This window comes from Lissotriton vulgaris, chromosome 8, assembly GCF_964263255.1.
Source record: "Lissotriton vulgaris chromosome 8, aLisVul1.2, whole genome shotgun sequence".
Classification (NCBI taxonomy): Eukaryota; Metazoa; Chordata; class Amphibia; order Caudata; family Salamandridae; genus Lissotriton; species Lissotriton vulgaris.
This window is the reverse complement of record NC_141696.1, coordinates 81,004,433-81,027,143: the sequence shown is the minus strand read 5'-3', so window position 1 is coordinate 81,027,143 and position 22,711 is coordinate 81,004,433. Positions and strand designations below refer to the sequence as shown.

Sequence of the window (22,711 nt, the reverse complement as noted above, 5' to 3'; positions counted from 1 at the left end):
TTACAGGAATAGGTAGTACATAATGAGGGTTTTAACCAGATCAGACATCCGGCACAGGAATAGTTGTAGTTCGGGTCAAATGATGATGAAGCCAGCTAAGGGGCAGGCAGGGAGGACTGACGCGTGAGGCGAGATGTGGATAGGTCCATTAAAGTCATTGCATCAAGGTCGACAGAGTCAATTTGATGGCTTCGATTTGTAGAGGAGCAGGCTAAAATGTTAGTTAATGGAGCCCTTAGGGGGGGAGTGGGAGACCGCCTCTTGACCATTTAGATATAGCCTTTATACAGCAATTTTACCCCGTTCCAATGGATGCACCAGCTGTTAAAGGCCCTTTTCTGAGTCATAGGCCCAAGCAGCACATGCAAATGAGGATCATTAACGAGAGAGAGCAAAGGCCTTTAATAACCTTTATAGCTCAAGGTAGGATGGCTGTAAAGCTGTTGGAACAATAAGTGAACCTTCCATGGTCTGCTGATGTGATTCATTTCCATTCGATATTATCATTCTGCATGTAGCGAGTCACTCCATGATCATTTATCAGTAAAGTTGGGTTTCCTCTTCTCCACAAAGGCAGTCATTCATGAAATATCTTCTCCAACCAAGTTCCTTCTCCCAGTGTCATCTCAAACTACGCATTTTCAGACTCCTTGGCTACTTCTACGCTCCCACACGCCAGCTCCGATCGACCGGCCACGCCCTCGCCGCCGTCCCCCGCATCCGAAGAGCCACCACAGGGGGACGGTCCTTCTCCTACCTCGCCGCCAAGACTTGGAACTCCCTCCCGACCCACCTCCGCCTGACCCAGGACCACCTTGCCTTCAGGAAGCAGCTCGAGACCTGGCTGTTCGAGCAGTAGCGAACCCCCCTCCCCTAGCGCCTTGAGACCCTCCGGGTGAGTAGTGCGCTATATAAATGCTTTGATTGATTGATTGCCACCACCACTAGGAGGGCCTGGCAATCTTTTCCCCACAACTCGCTGCTTCTCACCCGGGAGCACTTTGCTAACAAGACTAGGCTGAGATTCTAGCACAGGTGAGCACCATCTCCATCGCAAGAGGGCGTGAGCTCGGAGAGCGCGAAGCCAAGCCATCCCAGACCCTCATACCTGGTGCCCACTCTATATAGTACCCGCTGCCGAGGGTACCTCCGCTAGGCAGACAAATACATAAGATGGAACAGAGTGGTACACTCAAAATAAAAACACAATAAACCACAAAAGTCCAATTATGTTGTTAGATGTTCTTAGGTCTTCTTCATTTCTTTCCAAATCTTCTTTATTTTCTCATATATAATCAAACACAGCCTCAGCCAACACGTTTAGTTCAATAATAAACTTCTTCAGGGCTTTTAAAGGCACGATATAAAATACAGATGGCATATCTTACAAAACTTTACACCCAAAGCCCACAATCCATCATCATTATATAAACAACTTATTATTAAAAACATTTTTTTTTTTAAACAGATGCATGTCTGGTAGCGTCCTGCCAACAAATCTCTCATTTGAAAAACAACTAAATTATTTTTCTACAGACATGGAAAAAAAGGTCTAATAACCAATGTTATTGCAGCACCATCAAATTTAAAAACAGAAAATACAAGAGAAATATGTCAATCTAAAATTCAATTGTAATTATGTAGCGCTTACTAACCCCGACGAGGCGTTGAATCGCTTTTCGGCGAATAGCAAGCTACTCTGGAACCCAAAAAGGATTAGTGGTGAATTTCTTTAGGGAGATATGAAATTAATTTGAGTGGTGGATATGTGAGTTTGTTTTTTGGATTAAAAGAGGATTGTGGTGGGATAGAAGAGGGAAGGGTTTGCATTTGTATAGCGCTTGCTACCCCTGTTAAAGCGCCTCCCAGCAATAGCACGCTACTCCTGAACCCCTCAAAAAACTCCTCAAGTTTTTTGATCAGTAATGCTTAGCTCGTTCAAGGGTGTCCATGTGCGCGCCACCTCCCCTCCACGTGGAGTATGGGGGGGGGGGGGGGGGGGAGATTCGTACATTTCACCCTCTCAAGTAAGATTGTTTTAAATTAGAAAGAAAAAAATAGAAAGGCAAGCATTGATTGGAGCGTTGGCATCGGTCTGTAACAGCCGTTATTGGCCCCGAGTCACTGCATTGCATTCAGTGGAGCTCTGAACATTCTAATGGTGTTATTATCTGCGTTTGAACTACAACACATGGCGCTCGCGACGCTGTGCCCCTGTCTCTTCTTCGTAACAGCTCTCTTTCTTGCACATAACCGCATCACAGCAGCGCAGCCCAGTCGCACACAGAAGCACGCACGCCAGCCGGTTTTGAAAAAGGTGCATTTTCTGTCTTCTCAAGCACTTTGCAGCGCTCTCCTGCATTCCAAGCCGGCACCACTTACACCGAGCACGAAAAAACTCGATTCATCACATTTTCACGAGCTCGGATCCCACGCCCTTCCTTCACCCTAGCGCCTCGGGGCTATTGAGTCTGCAATGAGCGCTGTACGGAAGGGAGTGTGGCCTCGCGCGCGCCTGTAGCTCACTGAGTAACTGCTCGTTCGAGGAGGAGCGCCGCACATGGTTCAAGGACGCAGCACTGCACAGCCACCGGGAGTGCAGCAGGGTTTCACAGCGACTCGTGCACGCTTTTGAAAAGGCAACTGACGGGTGCCGCTGTGGGAAGAGCATTTCTTGACTCACATGTGGCTCGTTAATTAAAGACGATGAATTGACGAACAACCTGATTGCTTCAACATCAGAGATACAAAAAAAAATACAACATTACAATGTAGCAGGCGATGTAAATAATAAAAAATACATTTAGCTTGGCGGGGTTCCCACTCCGAGGGCTCCGCAGGCCCCCGCTTTGTGCATATCAGTCACACCAGCACAAATGAGCAGTCTGCACCACTAGCGCCTTGACACCCACTCCAGGCGCTCAGAGAGTGTCCAGCACAGTGGCGCACCTGCAAGTTTCCGAACGCCGCGGTGTGTCCAAAAGGTCTGGGTGCGTTCCTAGTGAGCGCTCACTTGTAGGGGGCGCTACTTGTATGTACACTGGCGGTGCGCAGGGGCTGCACGCCTCCCCACCACAGACCCACCCTATTTCTGGCGGGAAAGATGGGGGGCGGCTAGGGCCTTCCAGGGGAGAGAGGTGCCGCTGCCCCTCCTCCAACTGGGCCTGCCCTGGGCCTGGGGCGTGCTTCCTTCTTCACCCCCCCTCCCTCTCCTGTGACCTTTGCCCCTGACCCCGCCCAGCACTAGTAGGGAGAGGAGATGCCACATTTTACAGCCCGGGGCTACACGTGTGGAGGAGGGCGGGGGCTTCACGGGGTGTGTGTGGGGGCAAGGGGTGCACTGTATAAATAAAACTGTAGGCAGGAAGCCACCATCTTATATATATTTTTGTAATGCAGATTTTAATTTTGCGAGAACTCGACCCGAAGGTATTGGAGCGCTTTACATAAGCACCAGTTACGTTACACAAGGACCCGGCCAGAGGCGCAACTAGAGCCAAATTTCGGGTGAGGAGGGGGGGGGCATGGGGGGTGGCTAAGAAAAAAATTCGGGGGTAGGGGGGCTCTTTACCGGAGTTCTTTTGTTCCTTGCCGTAAGGGTGCTGTGGGTGTGAGGGCCCTACGTCATACATGCCAACATTTCAAAAGAGCAAAGAGGGAGAATTAAAAAAAAAAAATCGGGAGAATGGGGCATTGAATCGGGTTAACGGCATGAATGGGCTTTGGAAGTGGCTGCTGCAGGATCGGACATTTGAAACGTAAATGCACGTGTTTTTTTACACCTTCAGATGCACGGAGCGCAATGGCAGGCAGAGAGAGGGTGATGCAAGTGTTGTGCACTGGCCTGGCAGGTTGCTGGCAGTGCATGCACTCCTCCTCCCCCTCCTGTGTGGCAGCCCAGACTGTAACAGCTTCCCGGCGCACACACAGCCGCCCCAGTACTTCACACGTCTTTAAAAGACCATTGCTTTGTTAATGACGCTTTGTTGGTTTTCACCCCTTCTGGAGCCCCTGCATGGCCACTCTGAATATTGCTGGAAGAATTAGCACCTTACACAATACCAAACCCTGTCAGCTAAAACCCCCGAGGAATCGGGTTTTTGCTTGCAGGAATCGGGAGGCGGGAGACTAACCTTGAAATCGGTAGTCTCACGCCTGAATCGGGAGGGTTGGCATGTCTGCCCTACGTAAGTGTAGATGTAGGAAGTGGTGATTTAAATAGGTAACGGAATCCACTGTGGTGTATTTTTATTCTGCGAGGGACCCTTCCTGATTAAAATGAAAGTTAGGGAGGGGTAACTCTTTCTGTTATAAAGTGACCGAACGCGTACTCCACTCCCAAAGGGTCAACATGTTTCTCGCCCTATACTGTCACGGAGTGATCAATGGCGATTCTTCAGGACCGTGTGAGAAAGAAAAAACTATCTACAAGTGGTTGGTGAGGTGCATTGCTACCTACCACTGGATGTCCCCTTGGGTCATTACACTTGGAGAGATGAGGTGATCTGTAGTACAAGAGAAAACACAACATTCTACTTAATTATCACATTCGACGAAGTAGGTGTATTGGAATAGAACCGCAAAATTAGAAGGACTTCATTGTTCATGCATTCTAAACAACTTTTTTTATAATAAAAAAACGTGACTTTCACAAGCATTTCCCTTATAGTTAAGGATGAAACATCTGTGACAACACCGTGGTGGTGAGTGCAGTGTAGAGTCACCTAATAAGATATGTAGTTAGACCTCATCAGGTGGAGCAGAGTGTATGGGACCCCGGTTGTGGTGTCTCTAGAAATATTATTAGAAAAAAAGAGACACACATCCAAATTTCAGGGGTCAGTATCATGGTACTATGGCTGATGTCTGTTGCAGAGACATTGTGGAAGCAAACAGGGCTGTGTCTGTAACATCCATGCCAGTTTCAGCGACTAGCCACGCATACAAAGCAAACATGAGATGATGGACGGGGCGCTGAAACTTTTCAGACACTCACAGCCAGTCACAGATCTGGGTTGAATCCATCATCCTTCTTTAGTAGCTCACTTCGCCACCCCAGTTCAGACCCAGCAATATGCAAATCAGTCTTGACCCTGTGCCTCATGGGAACAGTCCAGCCCGAACTGCCAAGCCATGTCTTCCCTGGAGCATCCTGGGACCGGTTTCAGGATAACACTCCTCATCAGCCAGGCTAGCTTGAATCCAGTGGCAAAGTGAGCAAGGGACCCACGTCTGGGCATACCCTGCCAACTTAGGGTGAACAAAGCAAACACAAGGAGATGATGGATGGAGCACTGAAACTTTTCAGACACCCGAGTCACAGATCTGGGTTGAATCCATCATTGTTCTTTAGCTCACTTAGCCACCTCCATGCCACTGGAAGGAAGCTAGCCTGGCTGATGAGGGGTGATGCCCCGAAACCGGTCCTAGGATGATGGTTTCCAGTCCCGGGAGGCCTGGTCGGGCAGTTTGGACTGGACTGTTCCCATTGGGTGCAGGGTCAAGACTAATTTGCACATGGCTGGGTCTGAACTGGAAAGGCATGGTGAGCAAAAAAGATGGATTTAGGCCCAGATCTCTGTACTGGGGTGAATGTTTGACATTGTGCAGAATTCTGTCCATCAATTGTTCTTTTTGCATTTGACATAGGCATAGACTGTCCCTAGCCTGTAACATTGAGACCAGTTTCAGCGCCTAGACACAGTCTCGTACTAGTTCAATGTGTCGTTTACCCCTCTGGAGATATGACACCCCCACTGGGCACAGCCCTTCAGATGCCTTCCTTGCTCATTCTTGGGCAGCTTGGAATGTTAGGTTTGTGCTCTGCTTGGCGTATTCTTAAAAGTAAAAAATAAACAAGCGCAAACTCTACTCCTCAGTGGCGAGTGTCGCTCAAATAGGCAGACTATTAGAGCTGATATGGGAACAGTAACTACGCCGTCTGAACGAGGATTCAGTGAAAGCATCATGTGAACTTCTCAGCATTTAACAAAACAGAGCCGAATAAATATGTACTTTCAGATCTGGTTAAACACAGAAACCCGTTTGCCTGGCACAAGGTGGGCAGAGAACCCCTCAATCCGGCGGCAGGGCTTTTAGTCTTTCTTTCTTTTCTCCTCCACTCCGAGGCAACTCTCTGGGCGGAACCGATTTCCGTATACTACATTTATATTATATTCTTTATTTCCATTTATTGTGTGCAGTTTTTTCTGAATCCTACTAAATACCTGTCATCCTGCTGACAGAGCCCAGGCATGGGGAGGGAGGCATCTGGTATCCTGTAGAAAATGGTGCTTTCTTCCGCTTTGCAAATGGATATCGGTAGCCCAGCCACACCTGTGGCCTCCTCAGTTCAGGTTTGTGTAGCTTGAACCATCTGTAAAACAGCTGCCATCTAAGGCATATTTTTATTTGACACATCAGGTCAGTACAATTCATTCTACAGACTATTGAACGTGCACTTCAAGCACAATACAAACAAGCATTGAAAATGCAATAGGTCTCGCCCTCGTTTAAGTTAGAGCAATTCGGTTTGTAATTAGGTGGCTTTTTAGCTTTGCTTTTATTAGTGTTTTTTTAAACTTTCATGTACATAACATGCATATGTATGCATATATGTGTATGCATGCATTTATATTTGTATTTATATAGATAGGCAGATGTATATATATATATGTTTATATATGTATGAATATATATACACACATATATATAAATGCATATGCATATATATATACACATTTATATGTGCATATGTGTGCACATAGAGAGAGAGGTAGAGGTAGAGAAGTAGAGGAAGAGAGTAGTAGAGAGAGAGTTAGTGCGAGAGGTAGAGAGAGGTAGTGCGAGTGAGTAGTAGAGAGTAGAATAGAGAGTAGTAGATTAGTAGTAGAGAGTGGTGTAGAGAGTGAGTAGTAGAGTGAGTAGTAGAGAGTAGTAGAGAGTGAGTAGTAGTGATTAGTAGAGTAGTAGAGCAGTAGAGAGTAGTAGAGTGAGTAGAGAGAGTATTAGAGTGATTAGTAGAGTAGCGAGTGAGTAGTAGAGAGTAGTAGAGTAGTAGAGAGTGAGTAGTTGAGAGTGAGTAGTTGAGAGTGAGTAGTTGAGAGTGAGTAGTTGAGAGTGAGTAGTTGAGAGTGAGTAGTAGAGAGTGTAGTAGAGAGAGTAGTAGAGTGAGTATTAGAGAGTAGTAGAGAGTGAGTAATAGAGAGTGAGTAATAGAGAGTGAGTAGTAGAGTGTAGTTGAGAGTGAGGAGTAGAGAGTAGGGTTTACGATCTGTGGAGTTGGGGGGGGTGGGGGGAATTAGGATAATAAATGTAGGATTCGTGAGACTGCTTTTCAGTAGCTGACCGGGCTCATCACTAACTCACTTAGTCATTTTACCACAAAGTCAGAAAAGGTTCTGAGAGTCTAATTGTCTGCTCAAGAGTTTTTGTGAGACAGTCCTCAGTCCAAAAAGCACCAGTGACGTCAGCCAAGAAAAGGGGTAAGACCCACTAAAGAAAGCTTCCTTGGAAGGACGAAGAAATAGACTATGGGATGTGTCACACGTTTTCACTATAATTATAGATTTACTGCACTTACCAGTTAACCCCCAACTGCCGCAGAATTTGCAGACTGGAAAATAACGGAGTCTACATAAAACGGATCAAAAGTTAGCTGGAAAACAAGCGACTCGGTTGATCTTGTGCAATGGGAGACCCTTGATAAAGGTTAGCTGGTTACCTTCAACAACAAGCGCTCGCCATTGCCTTGTCCTCCCTGTGACCCCCTGCACCTCTGAGCTCCGTGCCTGCTTCACAGCTGTTGTGAAGACTTTTCTTATCTGCTTGTTAAATTAACAAGCTTATCAGCCGTGAATCAGGTGAGCCCGTCCAAGTAAAAGCCAAAGGGAGGCAACGAAAAACCCTCCTTTCCAATTGGAAGCCAGCGTTTACCATAAACGCTGACGCTACCCAATGGAAATGAGGGGCGGGGCTCGAGTTCCCTCCTCTGTTTACTATAAGTCTCGAGGCGAGGAGCACATGCACGCTCCAACGCTAGCCGAGACCTAATGATGTTGTCTCGTGGGACTTGTGCGGATCAGTTCACAAGAGATGTTTACATTTTTGACGTTTTTAATAATGTAAGTTAGACCGACCCCACACAAAATGTATACATATCTATTTTTTGTAGGCACAGTGATATTAAGTGATTTGCACAGAATCACAGGATGTTGAGTCGATGCCAAGACTCGAACCTGGTTCCTCAGTGCCAAAGTCAGCAGCTCTGGTTGTTATGCCACATCCTTTCCCCTAAAACACTTTAACCTTGCATCAAACCATCCTTTGACCACACAGTTTTCAGTGATGTGATAACGTTAGATTTATAACAAGCCAGAATGGCAAACTGCTGGTTAAATAAAGCAATTGAAACAGAAAACACTTCAATGATATAAATGTCATATCAGTCAGTGCTGCACCCTAAACTAACTTAGCAAGATTATTTATAAACAATTTCCAGTTACAAAGCTAATCGGTTCCTGATGTTTTACAGCTATTAAGCAACAGATGGCAACAATTCCTCACGTATATTTTTGCATCAGTAATTTTCCTCACAAAATTGATTTTTTGAAACTAAGGTAGAAAGAGTACACATTATTTTGTTGTCAAGGAGAGAGGGGGCAGACAGAGGGAGAAAGGTGGAATCATTGTTTTGTTTACTACCATATACTACCCATAGTGTCATTTCCTTCTTGCAATAATTTCTTTTTTTATAATGTGTAAGTCATGGCTCTCGCTCGTTTTAGGTCGAGAAAACCCCTGGTTTTCCCAGCTTCCGGGGCTCTGTGCTAATCTAGACAGGTCTATGAGATAGAATTAAACTTTATTCCAAAGACAAGTCATAACTTTGTAGCTAAAGTAAAAAGTAAACAGTTTCTCAAACTGGCGGATTGGTACATTGTTAATTTTATGTTTTTGTTTTGCCAATCAAGCAACATAAGTCGATGCTTCCTGTAAAAAATGTGGCAAAATTCTTCCACTGTCGTAAAGCTTACAAAATGAAGTATGGCAGGCTAAAACAAGCATTTACAATGAAATAGGTCCTGCAATTGCGAGTTTTTGAGCTATTGGCATTGTAAATGGCAATGAGTTTTATAAAAAATTAAAATACATTGTAATTTTTATTAATAGCAATCGTTCAATCTCTTGCAAAAGCAATACCTATTGTTTTGCGGAGCTAGGTGTGCATGAAGCGGGCGCCACGCTTATTAAACTTAAAAAAAAAAAAAAGAATGACTGCAGTGTCCCTGTAGTGGGCGCCGTGCTCTTTACAAAAAAAAAAAATGAACCAGATCGTGGTGTCCCTGAAGCGGGTGCAGCTCTCGGTATGAAAGTGAAAAAGAAAATTTACACCGAGCGCTGTGTTCCTGAAGCGGCCACCGCGCTCAGTATTAAATAAAAATAATAATAATAAACAGAGCGTAGTGTCCTTGAAGTGGGCAACGTGCTCAGCATGCAAATACAAAAACAACAAAAAGCAGCCGCCATTGTCCCCATCAGTGTCCTAAAACAAAATAGTGCTCACCCACTAGATAAAGCCGACCGTGTAGCAAGACAAGTAAAAGGTCCAGTCATTATGGCGTTAACAAATGCAGACAAGGCGGTACTAACCAGCCTTTTTATGAATCAGAAGTTACCAATAAAGAAGGACACTGATACAAAGCCAATGTCAAATGTGGGCGGAGAGTGGGCGGGGCTGCTAGTGCATACCCTAACACATCATGCCTCCCAGAGCGAGCAGCTGCTAAGCTCGACCTAAAAATGGATGACTTCCATCAGTTTGTTATTCTAGCTTGGAGTGATGACTGCTGTCTCAGTGGGCTTGGAGTGGTGTGTTGGCTAGGTCATTAGTGTTGACAGCTAGATTTGGCCAGATTTTCCCTTCGATTTGCAGGAAACCGACTCATTTATTCCTGAGATGGTGGTAATTAGGGCTCTCATATGGTCAAGATTGGTTAATTTTTTATGATTTTAAATTTGTAATCTAGAAGATTGTGACAGATTATTTTTTTATCCCATTCAGGTTAGATTGTTCTTTAAAGCTATCGTAAATGTCCTTTGTTTAAAACCATTATTCTTTAAATAGAAGAGGATTATTCCCCAATCGTGTATTGGAGAGCTGTGAAGCGGCAGTCAGGGGGCACATTAATACTATATATAACCCCCTAAGCGGAAAAGACGGTGTAAGCGGGCCACCTCTAGCACGGGCACCCCGCGCGCACACAAGGCGCTAGGAGGGCACATGCTGTAGAAATGTCTGCTTGTGTCAGGGCAATGTCTGGCTGCCCCTAACACACGTTTCTCATTTGTCACAGGTCTTTGGTGCAGACGTCTGATTGGATCCATGTGACTGAGTCCTGGGGTCGTTCCTGAGACTGCCATGCTGTGAGCCCCTCCTCGTGTGGTGAGTGGTGTATTTCTGAATCGGGATCAGGGCCGGACTGGGAACCCAAGGCAGCCCTGGCAAATAATATCAGATCAGCCCAGACACGGTGCATAGCGAGCGAGCCTGACCACTACAAGGGGGCTTGGGAAGGGGGGGGGGGGGGTTCTCCCCCAAGAAAATGTGGGGAAAAATGGTGCACTCTACAATCCATTATATATATATATATATATATATATATATATATATATATATATATATATATATATATATATATATATATATATATATATATATATATATATATATATATATATATTCCATCCATCCATCCAATCCTGTGTTCACAAACTTCTGAAAGACAGGCACTGACTCAGTGGGATTCAAATCAAGGGTCTTTATTCACAAGAAAGACGACCAGACGCGTTTCGGCGGACAAGTCCGCCTTGCTTACAACATCTGGTTTCACCAAGTGCATGTAGTACATTTATAGTGATACATGATAACCCATTGGTCCCTTGGAAAACGACAAAACTGACATGTGACACAGTAATAGACATGAATGTACAAAAATATATGCATTTCTGCAAAGTCATTGTATTGCATTGTTAAACAAAATTCGAAAATATGTAAATCATGCTTTACATTTACATTTGTATATATCATGTTGGTTAAAAGGCCTTATATGTACACAGACCACTTTTTACAAGTTCATGAATAATTGAAACATGGAGTAACTGGTGTGTATAAGGCTGTTACCCTGGTCAGAAAACAGCCGTGGACATGGAAAAAAGACTGCATTGTCTATAAGACCTGTCAGCGCATGTCCACTCTGTAATTTTCCAGCCGCAGCAGTGTTGTTGCATCGCGTTTAATGGCGGAATGTAAGAGGACGCTAAGTGAAAGCTTGGCCTCATCGAAGGTTATACTCCGAGCATGTTATCATTGGGTTGACTCCTATTCCCAGTTTAAATGATTGTTTAAAGGTCAATGTTTTCCGGTTTTGGTTTAAGGGAAAGCGGAAAATGGGAGCGGGTGCGTTCAGCGTGCCAAGGTGCTTAGGTAGAAGATCCTTGACAGTAAGATATCTAAGCTGAGTGCAAAAGGCAACAAATGGAGTTTCTGTGTGATGACCATGTTATTTGTGTTGCCCGTGTTATTGGTTCATGTATAGTACACAAGGTGGCGGGCTTAGGTGCCGTTTTGTACTCGTGATCTGTAAGCACACGAGAAACACGAGTTTACGACATTAATGAAACATGGGTATATATATATATATAGGAAGTTTTGGACATATATATATATATATATTAAATTGTATTACTTTTTAAAGCTTAGTAAATGATGACCTTACAGTGCATCAAGATGCAGCAATCTTTATTAGGGCTCTTCAATGATTCCCTCACCATCACCTCCGACAATGTCTCTCATTTCTCCATAGCCCCTCTCTCACATGTATTTAATTTGTTTTATATCACCTCTCATATCAGTGTAGGGTGTTGGAGTGTTTTACATCTCACACATGTGTAAACCAGTGTGTAGAAATGGTACAAAAAGGCATAGGGGACAACAAGGTGTAGGATTCACGTCATCCATACTAGCCAGCATTTTTTAAGAGTGCTTGGCCTGGAGAAGCACAATTTCAGGATTCAGAACATAACACAGTGGTTAGGGTTGACTTTACTAATAAGAATGTATTCTACCCAAACCCTTTTTAGCAAAATTAGTATAATGAAAGACTGAGAAAAAACATAACATTCTAACCTAGATTTTAATTTATAAACAGTACAGTGATAAAAGGATCTCTGTGACAAAAGTGGTAAACCACTGAGCTATGAAAATAAAATACTGCTCTGTGACCTGTATAGTAGATGTTCTTTGCAGCAGGCATATTAACCCTCTGCGCACCTTAGATGACTCAAAACTGCCACTGGAAAAAACTCCCATCGCTCTCTAGTAGGGATATTAATCACTGGAGTTATCGTGGCACTTTTATTGTTGCCTGAAAACTGCTGGATATGAAAGGAACTTTGCAGGGCTTTCAAAACTGCTGAACTGCTACAAAAGTGGCCCCCAGTAACAAAAGCGGGCCCCCACCCTTCCAGCCTCCCAGGGAAATGCCTGATGCCCAGTACGGCCAGTTCAGCATTGGCAGGAATCAACCGCAGTAGAGTGCCTGCTTGTGACATGGAGCTGCAAAAGGCGTTTTGTGAACATTAACTGAGCAGTGCAGCATATTGTAGTAATGATGACTGAAGATGAAGTAGGTTCCAAGAAAGGATTTATTGCAAATAGAGAACAACTTAACAACCACAGTGGAGAGCAGGATAAACCCGACTCATCCGCTCAGTAACTCCTCTTCTCATCCCCCCATTCCATAATGACATCATACAATTCTATAATGACATAGTGGCTGCTCAATCCCTTCGCAATATTGATGACAGCATTAAGAGAGGATTCAGTACCTAACCAAAGTCTTTCTTGAATTTTTTTGCTCTTAGTCTTCATCATTATTTGATCCCTAAGAACTTGTTCGTAGGAAATAGTCTCAAATGCACATGAACAAGCTAGAGAACGCAAAGCAGCAACATAATCTTCTATTGATTCTTCTTGTTTTTGGCTACGAGAATAAAGTTTGAACCTTTCCATTACTATGTTTATTTTCCTTCCAAACAGGATTTTCATTTGTTTAGTAGCCTTTTCAAAAATATCCATGTCTCCGGCATCTTCAATAGGAGGCAAATTGTCAAACTCTTTTAATGCCTGCACCTCCAAGACAATGTCTCAATAAAGCAAGTTTCCTTCTGGCAGAACAACCGTCTTTCTCAAGTACATCCACATAAGCATTAAACATTGGGAACCACAAATCCCACTCAATGCTAGGTGCACCTGCAGTTTGTAGGAAATGTCGGGGTGCAGTAATATTCAACATCTTTGAATAAAGTATGACAACCAGTAAATGAAAATAAAAAAATATACTTTACTCTTCAAGATTTTGGTAGACGTCCTTGCTTGTGGAAATATAAGAATCCGTATATAAAGCTACTAAAAACATGCGATGTGCATCATGTTCAATTGTAAATAACTCCGAGTAAAATTCCTGTTGAAATGAAGCCAACAAAGATTTTAAGATGGCGGCACGTAAATGATGTTCCTCACGTCGCGCAGGGTCAAAGGCAAACAATCCCAAAGTGCCTTGCGAAACAGAACAATGTCACACACCAAGAATTCCAGCAGAAGCAAGGTCGCGTACCAAGAGTTCCAGACAAGGCTTGCACTAGCTGGGCACTTTGAAAAAGGACAGTGCGCGAGTCTAATAAAGCCTGAAAACAACGGTGGACTTCTGGATTTTAAAAGTAAGCAGGCACCTCCGCAGAAGTAAAAATGTTGAACATGAATAAGTAAAACTTCTCAGAAGCGGTAAAGTGACTACGGTAAATTATTTGAAAGAGATAGCGAAATCTCAAACCGTCAGCACATTAACATAAGAAAGCGCTAGATCAATAGAGATTTTACCGCAAAGTAATTTTTAAAAATGTACATTACCAAACAGCCGTAAAATGTTACCGAGAAGATTTCTGTTGCGACATTCCAATTGAAATCTTGAATAATCCAGCACGAACAAAGTAAACTTGTGAACGTTGTCTCCAAATTCATAAATCCAGTTCCCAAACGTCGCCAAACAGTGTGTAGTAATGATGACTGAAGATGAAGTAAGTTCCAAGAAAGGATTCATTGCAAATAGAGAACAACTTAACAACCACAGTGGAGAGCAGGATAAACCCGACTCATCCGCTCAGTAACTCCTCTTCTCATCCCCCATTCCATAATGACATCATACAATTCTATAATGACATAGTAAAGAATACCACACATATTATCACCTTGGTTTATTTCCGAAGTATTAACTTGATTTTAGAGAGTTAGAGGGGCTGCCCTGCTGTCCACCTTAGGCGTGGACTCACTGGCTTAGCATAAGGGTCAGACATTTGGACATCATGAGTTTATGCTCCAGGGTGTCCAAACGTTTTAGAACCACAACCCAATTTCCAGAACAACAAACTTTTACGACCCAGCTATCTTTATTGGACATGAGGCAGGCGTTTTTTTAACTGTAACAAAAGCATTGTGCGATTGCACACTGTCGTTTACAAACAGCACATTTTGTATTGAAATGGCAACAACATTTTCTCAGACACACTGTTTTCTGATAAAACTATATTGCACCCAAATGATAATGTGTGGAGTTGAGTTTCAGTAAATATTTATCATTTGTGCATGTAATGCGGATTTGTAGAGCGCTACTTGTCACCTGTGAGGTTATCCAGGCGCTGACTCACCAAGTAAAGTGTCTTGATTTGTTTTGATTCTGTTACAATCGTTGTTTCCATCACAATTCAAAATTATACAAAAATGTGTTTAATTTTTTGCTTTCCTAACTGCTGAATGTGTACATTTCATTTACAGCTATTTACATTTTGTTGTGTTACAAAAAAATGACATCCTACAGCCTTTCCTTTCACTCTTATACCCCAGCAAGATCGTCACATAATTCCCATTACTTTTCTTTCTCTGACTGCAAAGTGAGAGGATTTTGTAAACACCAATCGTCATACGAATCTGCATGATAAAAAACATAAGCAGCAGTTTGTCAGAAGGCATAGCCTGACATTTTACCTCTGTCTTTGAAGCGCACTAAATGTGACAAGATAAATACAGAATTTAAAGGCATGTTTAGTTATTGCTTGGACTTCGCAACCCATAAAAAATTGGCTCGCGACCCATAGTGTTGGAAACACTGGCCTGGTGAGGACTTTGGTGGCCTGTGTGGGCTGTGCTAGTCCCTGAGCAGGCTTGTACCCACTTGTAACACACTCTCATAGCAATTGGCAGTAGTTTGTGCCTTTCCTAGGCCTGGTATAGATTAAAGGGTTAAATAAGTTTCATTTGCACTATCTGTGTGTGACCTGTGCCTGCTGCTGGGGGGCGTGAGGGTCTTAGTGCAAAACTATCCTTGCCCTCCAAATCCACACATTAGATTTGAGAACAAATCCCACCCCAGGTTGTCCCATTGTCCACCAGTGCCCTGTGTTGCCCGATTGTTGTGTTGTATTAGAGAGTGTAGTAGTTGTTGTGCCTTTTGCCAATGGTATTAGATCAAAGGCTGATCTCTTTGAGACCATCAAAAATGCACCACCACCTGTGGTAAAACTTCTCTAAGTTAATTTTTTGTTCTTGGTGAACATTACATCAGATTTGTACAACTGTATGCCATTTCAATTGGAGCCCCAATATGTCTTTTGCACAAGAAAGAATAATTTTTATGAGCACAAAAACGGATAATACCTTTCACAAAGTTATGTAGATGATTATGTCGGAACCTGCCGTACAACATTTTAATGGTGAAGGTAACTGTTTTGCAATGTTTTGGTTTAGGGGCTTTGTTAACACAATGGAACCAAAGGCAATGAACAGACTATTGCTTTCATTTCATGCACACTTAAAGGTTCCAGAAAACATTTCAGCACTATCGAACGGAAGGGTTTTGGCCATGGTCCGGGGAAAAGTTAAAAACGTACCTTTGGTGCAATTTAGCCTCTTCGAGGCTCGAGAGGGTATTGTATAGTTTACAGGAATTCGACTTTGATATTACATACATCCCTGGTGGTAAACGTGTCAGGGCAGATTGCCTCTCACATTTACTATTAGCCGATTGTCCAGACGTGAATGATGGTTCCGATGTTGCGTGTGTCGCGTCTGCGGTAGATGCTTCTCTTTTCACTGTAGGATACATTTGTGAAGATGAGTGGTTGAGGGCTTATTATTGATCATGATACTGTTTTAATGGAAGTTGCACCATTTTTGGTTAATGGATGGCCACCAGTTAGAAACGTGATCCAATCAATTATCCCTTTTTAACAAATGTCTTCAGTTATCCATAGAAAATGGAATTGTGACACCACAAGGATTCTTTAATCCACCTGAGAGTTTGAAGAATGAATTAATTCATATGGCTGATAGTGGGCATCGAGGAAGACACAAAGAAACTCTTGAGGAAACATTATTGGTGGCTCAGCATGGATGCTTGTGGAAGAGGTTATTGACGAGTGACAACAGTATTTGATGCCTGACAAACACTGGAAGGTCAACAAACAAAATACTTGGTTTAATCCTTTTCCTTTACAGGATGGCACCAATTTGCAATTGATTTTGAGGCACCATTTAACATTTTACCTCAGAATATGAGATTTTAATTGTGCTTACTGGTTACTATTCAACATAGATGTGCTATGACTTTGTAGCTTTGCCTAATACCGAAAATGTAATTGAAATTTTAGATATATTTTCTTAAGAAGAGAACTTCAGATATCAGTTTCTGACAATGGTCCTCATGTTACATAACGAAAAATGATAGAAGTATTGAGAAACGTTGGTATACCTGATGAAAAGGCACCTTCATGTTTCCCTGCAGCGAACTGTTAAGTTGGGTGATCTAATAGCTTTTTTTAAGGAGGGTAGATGAACAGCTGTAAACTCTATAATAGAGGTCAGAAAAGATCTTGAAGAAAACAAGGAGGACTTATTTAAATACTCCACATACAATCACGTTTTTTCCAGCATTTTTTTGTACCTAAAGAGGAGCGGTCAAGGCTGAGCGTACACCTCTGTGGGCAGCGAAAGAGTTGGAAAACTGCTATTTAGATGAAATAATGAAAGACAGTATTACTGTGAACGAGATTGTGAGAGAACGTGTCGATGAGTACAAAATAAGTGATCCGCATTTGGGCTTCATGAATATGTGCAAAACAAAGAAACTCATTGTTGTGAATCGGTTTTAATTCAAAAATCTTAGAGAGTTCAAGAGGGTGATTCCAGTTTTTCGGATCCTGTGTTTGTGGTGCCTTTTCTCGCAGGTCTGCTTTGTTGAAAGATAGGGGGATGGTGGAACAGGGGAGCATGATAATCCACCAGTCACAAACTGAAATATTATGTGATGTATTGATTTTGTTTTGTATTCTCAAAGGTCAGTTCATATTTGTTCTGCTTTTTTGTGTGGAAAGAGATGTTGTTTTGTGTGTATTATTATTTTTGCAATATTTATTTATTGAAGGTCTTTAGAGATAACGTGCCTGTTCGATACAACCCGAGCCCCTAAGGGCTTGCAACACAGGGTATACAAATAAGCACAGGAGCGTGCAAGGTCCGGTGTGTCCTGGTACCATGGGAGAGAGTCCGAGTTGCATGGCATAGCAGGTCCACAGGTCAGCGTCCGAGCTGCAGCTGTCTGTAATGTCCAGACTGTATGTACATGGGGTAGCACGGGGGTGTTCGGTCTGTACTCCATATGTTTCACCACCCTGGTGAGCGAGAAGGGCACTGCACACAGGGTTGGGGAGGCAGGGGACACACAGGGGATTGTGTGTCTTATTTTAAAGTGTGTTCTATTTGTCATACATTCTCTTTGAGGTTCACCTGTTGTCCTGGATGGCAGTCTCACTTTCACTTCTGTCTGGACTCAAGAGGGGTCTTCTTCTCTACATTACAACACCCACCATCTCTCCACCCCGCACCCATGCATTGTTCTTGATAGGGTGTGTGCGGGGTAGGGGGGCTCTCTGCTTTTGTGTTCAGGCTCCAATTCTCTATCTGGTATTCTGCCCCCATTTTTGGAGTTCAGTACTGGCCATTGGTCCTGCTGAGCAGTTTTGGGGTCCTCCTTTTGGGAAAAACTCACTGGACTACCTTACTCGTAGGTGAGCCATCTGCGGGGTTCAAAGCCTGAGTATGTCTCAGCCCACTCTACGACTCACCCCGGGGTGGACACTTGGTGCACTTTACACCTCACAGTGATCCCCACCGAATGACTGCCATGTGCTTGCTGCAGCAGGAGTCACTCAGCATAAATACACCATCATAGCATGAATCTGCTACAGTGGCTCCTGGTTGAATAGGGGGTCGCTTCCAAGCGCTTTGTATAGCTCACACAGCTCTTAACCTGTCTGGACCTGAACACCTCAGAAGAAGATTCTCGTGGTACTTACCAAACAGGTATTTACGATCTGTAGTCTCCTAAAAAGTAATGGGGCCCGATTCACAGAACTGACTTATTGACAAAATCCTAAACTTACTACCATTTTGTATTCACAGAAGGCACTTACTCATTTTGGTATTCACAGAAGTGAGGAGTCCTAGCTTTAGGACCCCTAAATGCCTTCTGTGAATACTGAAAGTCCTAAAGTTAGGATTTTTCTCAGTTTTGCAGTAGTACATTTAGGAGTCCTAACTTTACTTCTCCTAAACTGAGAAAAATCCTAACTTTAAGACTTTCGGTATTGACAGAAGGCATTTAGGAGTCCTAAGGTTAGGACTCCTAACTCCTTTGAATACCGAAATTAGTAAGTGCCTTCTGTGAATACCAAAATGAGTAAGTGCCTTCTGTGAATACCAAAATGAGTAAGTGCCTTTTGTGAATACCAAAATGGTAGTAAGTTTAGAATTTTGTCTTAAGTTAGTTATGTAAAATATTGAACCGTAGATAATTATTATTATATAAGTAAGTAAAGCTGTTTACAATTTTATATAACATGGGGAAAAAAGGATAACAGAAAGAGGAAAAGGGAGGATGGGACTCATAAACCCACAATTAAAGACAGTGTATCAAAAATAATAGACGGGAAATTAGTAGATTGTAGTTAATTAAAAAATGTAATAAGAAAAAAATCATTAATAAAAATCAGAGAATGTAACATTACGGGGGCTTAACATTTTCAGAATTAGTAGAGATAACTTATTGTTTATCATAACATCAAAATATTTTGTTAAAGGTAACCAATACAAGTCTCTATTTACATATGGTCTACACAAAGAGGCAAATGCTATATGTAATCTATGTGATGACAAACATTATACCACTATGCTTGAATGAAATACTAGCAGAACACTTCCAGTTAACAGTAATTTGCTGAAATGCTAATGCCAGCATAAGGTAAAATCATTTTCATACGTATTTAACTCAATAACATCTGATAAGCTTCCTAAAAACGGTACTGATGTCAGAGATAAATTACATTAAAAAATGCTTGTAAATTGGGGGCGAGGCCACGGAGGCGACCAAGATGGCTGCCTCCGCTTGAAGCTCCGCCGGTCGGGCTTCCTAAACTACATTTTGCCATGGATTAAGGTCATCCTGCTCAAAGCAGACTCCCTCCATCCTTCACGACCACTCGTTGCAGCTGTCCGGAGCCCCGCAGGACGTTCACGGTGACGAGGGGATCGAGTGCGGCGAGGTCCTTGGCGGTGCGGCCTGCCTGCCCTCTCCCGGGGAGATCCAAGTTGTGCCTGGCTCTGCCTTTGTGGGTCCGTGCTGCCCGGTGCGCTGCCTCGCGGTTTGCGGGGCTTCTCCCCCCGCTCTTCTCGCGGCTGCTCCTGGCTTGGTCTCGGTTATTGGGATGTGTTTTCGGCCTCCACGCCTTCTGCGCTCTCCCGCGCAGGGGCCTACATTTCTGGGCTGTGGTGTTTGGCGGGGAGGGTGGGGACCCTGCGATGCTTGATTGGGCGCGTCAGTGGGCCCTGCTGTGCGCGCACGCACCTCTGCCCCTCGGTGGCTCCATTGGGCATTCATCGCCCCCTCTCTGTTAGCATTGCATCCTGGTGAGACGTGCCTGGTAGGAAGACTCCGGCGGCCTCCACCCAGATTCAGAGTTTGAAACCGCCCTGCCCTGCAGCCTGGACTGCCCGTGTCCTCCCCCGCTTTGACACGCAGGCTAGGTAACCGCCACGCAAGCGGATGGGCTCCATTGGCAGACTGGATTGGGGTCTGAGGCGCCCCATAACCATCTAACCAGCCGCCAACAAGGGATCTACAGCATTTGCCATGCAGATTGACAGTTCAATCCACCACGACGCCTCTGCTCACGATGGCGCATTTCTGAGTCCCTGCCATTTTTTCTCAGTATTGTCTACTATGTGCGGACTTTGATTTTAGTGCCTGCCTGATACAATATGAGCACTCTCCTTGTGCCTGCCCTGGTGCTTGTGTTTGCTGTGCTCACGCTGCCTGCCCCCCGTTTGAGTCCTTGTGTGTTCCTCCGTATTGCCTGGTTCCCTGACTCGCGAGAGTGAATTTTGGCCACCACCTTGCCTTTCAGCCATCACTTCCCCTCTCTTGAACTGCACCATGGGGAAAAGGGACCCTAATCAACGTAAACTGAGCTTTGACAAAACTCCTTGCCCCACCTCAGAGGCTCCCTCTGGGGCGTCCACTGGTGCTGTGGATTCCTGCAACCATGAAGGCGTGGCTTCTTTAGTCACGGCTATGATGAGCGAGATGAGGGCCGGCTTTAAGTCGCTTGACAGCCGCGTTGACAGCCTCGACCAAAAAAGGTGCAGGTCCACATCCGGCGTTTTGATGTGGTGGAGGCTAGGGTCTCGGATATAGAAGGCGGCGCTTCGGCCTCGCTGAAACGGCTGGAGCGCGTAGAGAAAATCCTCAAGGGCGTGGCAATCGAGAACGAGGACCTGGAGGCCCGCAGCCGACGTAACAATATTTGCATCCTTGGTGTGGCGGAGACGGCTTCCACTGGTTGTATGGACATTTTTGTGGAAAAGTTGCTCATTGAGTTGTTTGGTAGAGATGCGTTCACTCAGGGTTTTTTTGTGGAGCGGGCCCATAGATCCCTGGGGCCCGTCTTCGTCCTGGCCTGCCTCCACATCCTATCATTGAAAGACTCATGAACTTTCGGGATAGAGACGCTGCTCTTCGTGCGGCCCGTGAGCTGGGTGAGGTCCAGTGGCAAGGAAGCAAGTTGTCTTTTTTTCCTGACTTCACCATCATGGTCCAGGAGGCGCGGCGCAAATACAATGGTGTCAAGGCAACCTTGAGAAATCTTGGCCTCAAATATGGAATGCTTTATCCTGAAAGGTTGAAAGTGGATGTTGCGGGACGGTTTCGTATTTTTGATTCCCCCACGGAGGCGCAGGAATTCTGCCAGGAGTATAAAAAGAGTAGTTCTGGTGTGGCTGCCGGTCCGAGATCGATCTCTCCATCCCAGGGTGGCTCGCAGAATAGTGTTGACCTCTTCTCAGATCCAGTGACTGGTTGATTGTTCCTTGCTGTATGTCCTCTTAGTTATGCTGTTTTGCAAATCATCATGCTTTTCTCCTATTCACCTATAACATGTTTGATTGGTATGCCTGACCGTTCGTGGCGTTGTTGCGCCCCATGGCGATTGCCTCTGGTTCTTTGATCATAATGGTTTGTTTTGGGAATGCTTATTTTTCTCCCACTGTGTTAGTAACATGTATATTGCACTTGTGCCTTATAGTGATCATTTGGGTTTGCCTCTTAGGGATCTGCAAGAGGTTGGGTGATGGGTGGGCGGTGGGGCTTTGGTTAATATCTATAGCTGGTGATTGCTTCACAGTTTATTATGCTCTTTGGATGCGATGGAGAAGCGTGCATTTCGGTTTGGTTTTGATCTTGATTCTCCGATGGTTAAGCTAGGCTTACAGCCCAGGCATGTCGGGCTTTCACTGATGTCTTGGAACGTTAGAGGGCTGAATAACACCAAAAAATGCAGACAGGTACTTAATTATATTGTTAGACACAACATTGACATAGTCTTTCTGCAGGAGACTCACTTGTCCTCTCCTGACTCCTCACATATTGCTAGAAGTTGGGGCTTCCATTGCTTTTTTCCTAATTACAGCAGGTATTCCAGAGGAGTGGCCATATTCATACATAAATGCGTCCCATTCGCACTGTCCAAGACCATGACTCACGTGGAAGGTCGTAATCTAATTGTCACAGGGACCCTTATGGGACATAAAACCACGCTTGTCGGGGCCTACGTCCCTAATGTGGACTCCCCAGCTTTTTTCCATGACTTGCAGGTGCGTCTCCTTACATTTGACCCGGGGCTGTTGATAATTGGGGGTGACTTTAATTTGTTATTAAACCCTACTAGAGACAGTACATCCTCTTCCCCTGATGTTAAACCCCGATCGGGCATGGTAATTCTTGATCCATGTACTCACTTCTCATTAATAGACATTGAGAATAAATTACATCCACACTTCCCTGACTTTACCCACTAGTCAGAGTTTCACAACACCTGGACCAGAATAGATTATTGGCTCCTTTCTCCTGGGGTCACCGGTTGGGTGGACGGGCTCCTCACACTCCCACGTACACTTTCGGACCACTCGCCCATTGTTCTTAAACTAAATGTCCCCAGACTGGGTGGCTATGAGAGGCAGTGGCGGTTTCCTGGGAAGGCGTTATTAGAT

The 22,711-nt window shown here is 44.2% G+C and overlaps 1 protein-coding gene across 1 annotated transcript in view; it reads left to right on the top strand.

Annotated features, from left to right (window-relative positions):
- Positions 1-22,711, top strand: part of LOC147693446 (uncharacterized) — a 436,409-nt gene that overhangs the window by 116,265 nt on the left and 297,433 nt on the right. The window contains exon 2 of the mRNA XM_086933728.1: positions 10,356-10,444. The gene's annotated coding sequence lies outside the window, so the exon portion shown is untranslated. The remainder of the gene's footprint in view (positions 1-10,355; positions 10,445-22,711) is intronic.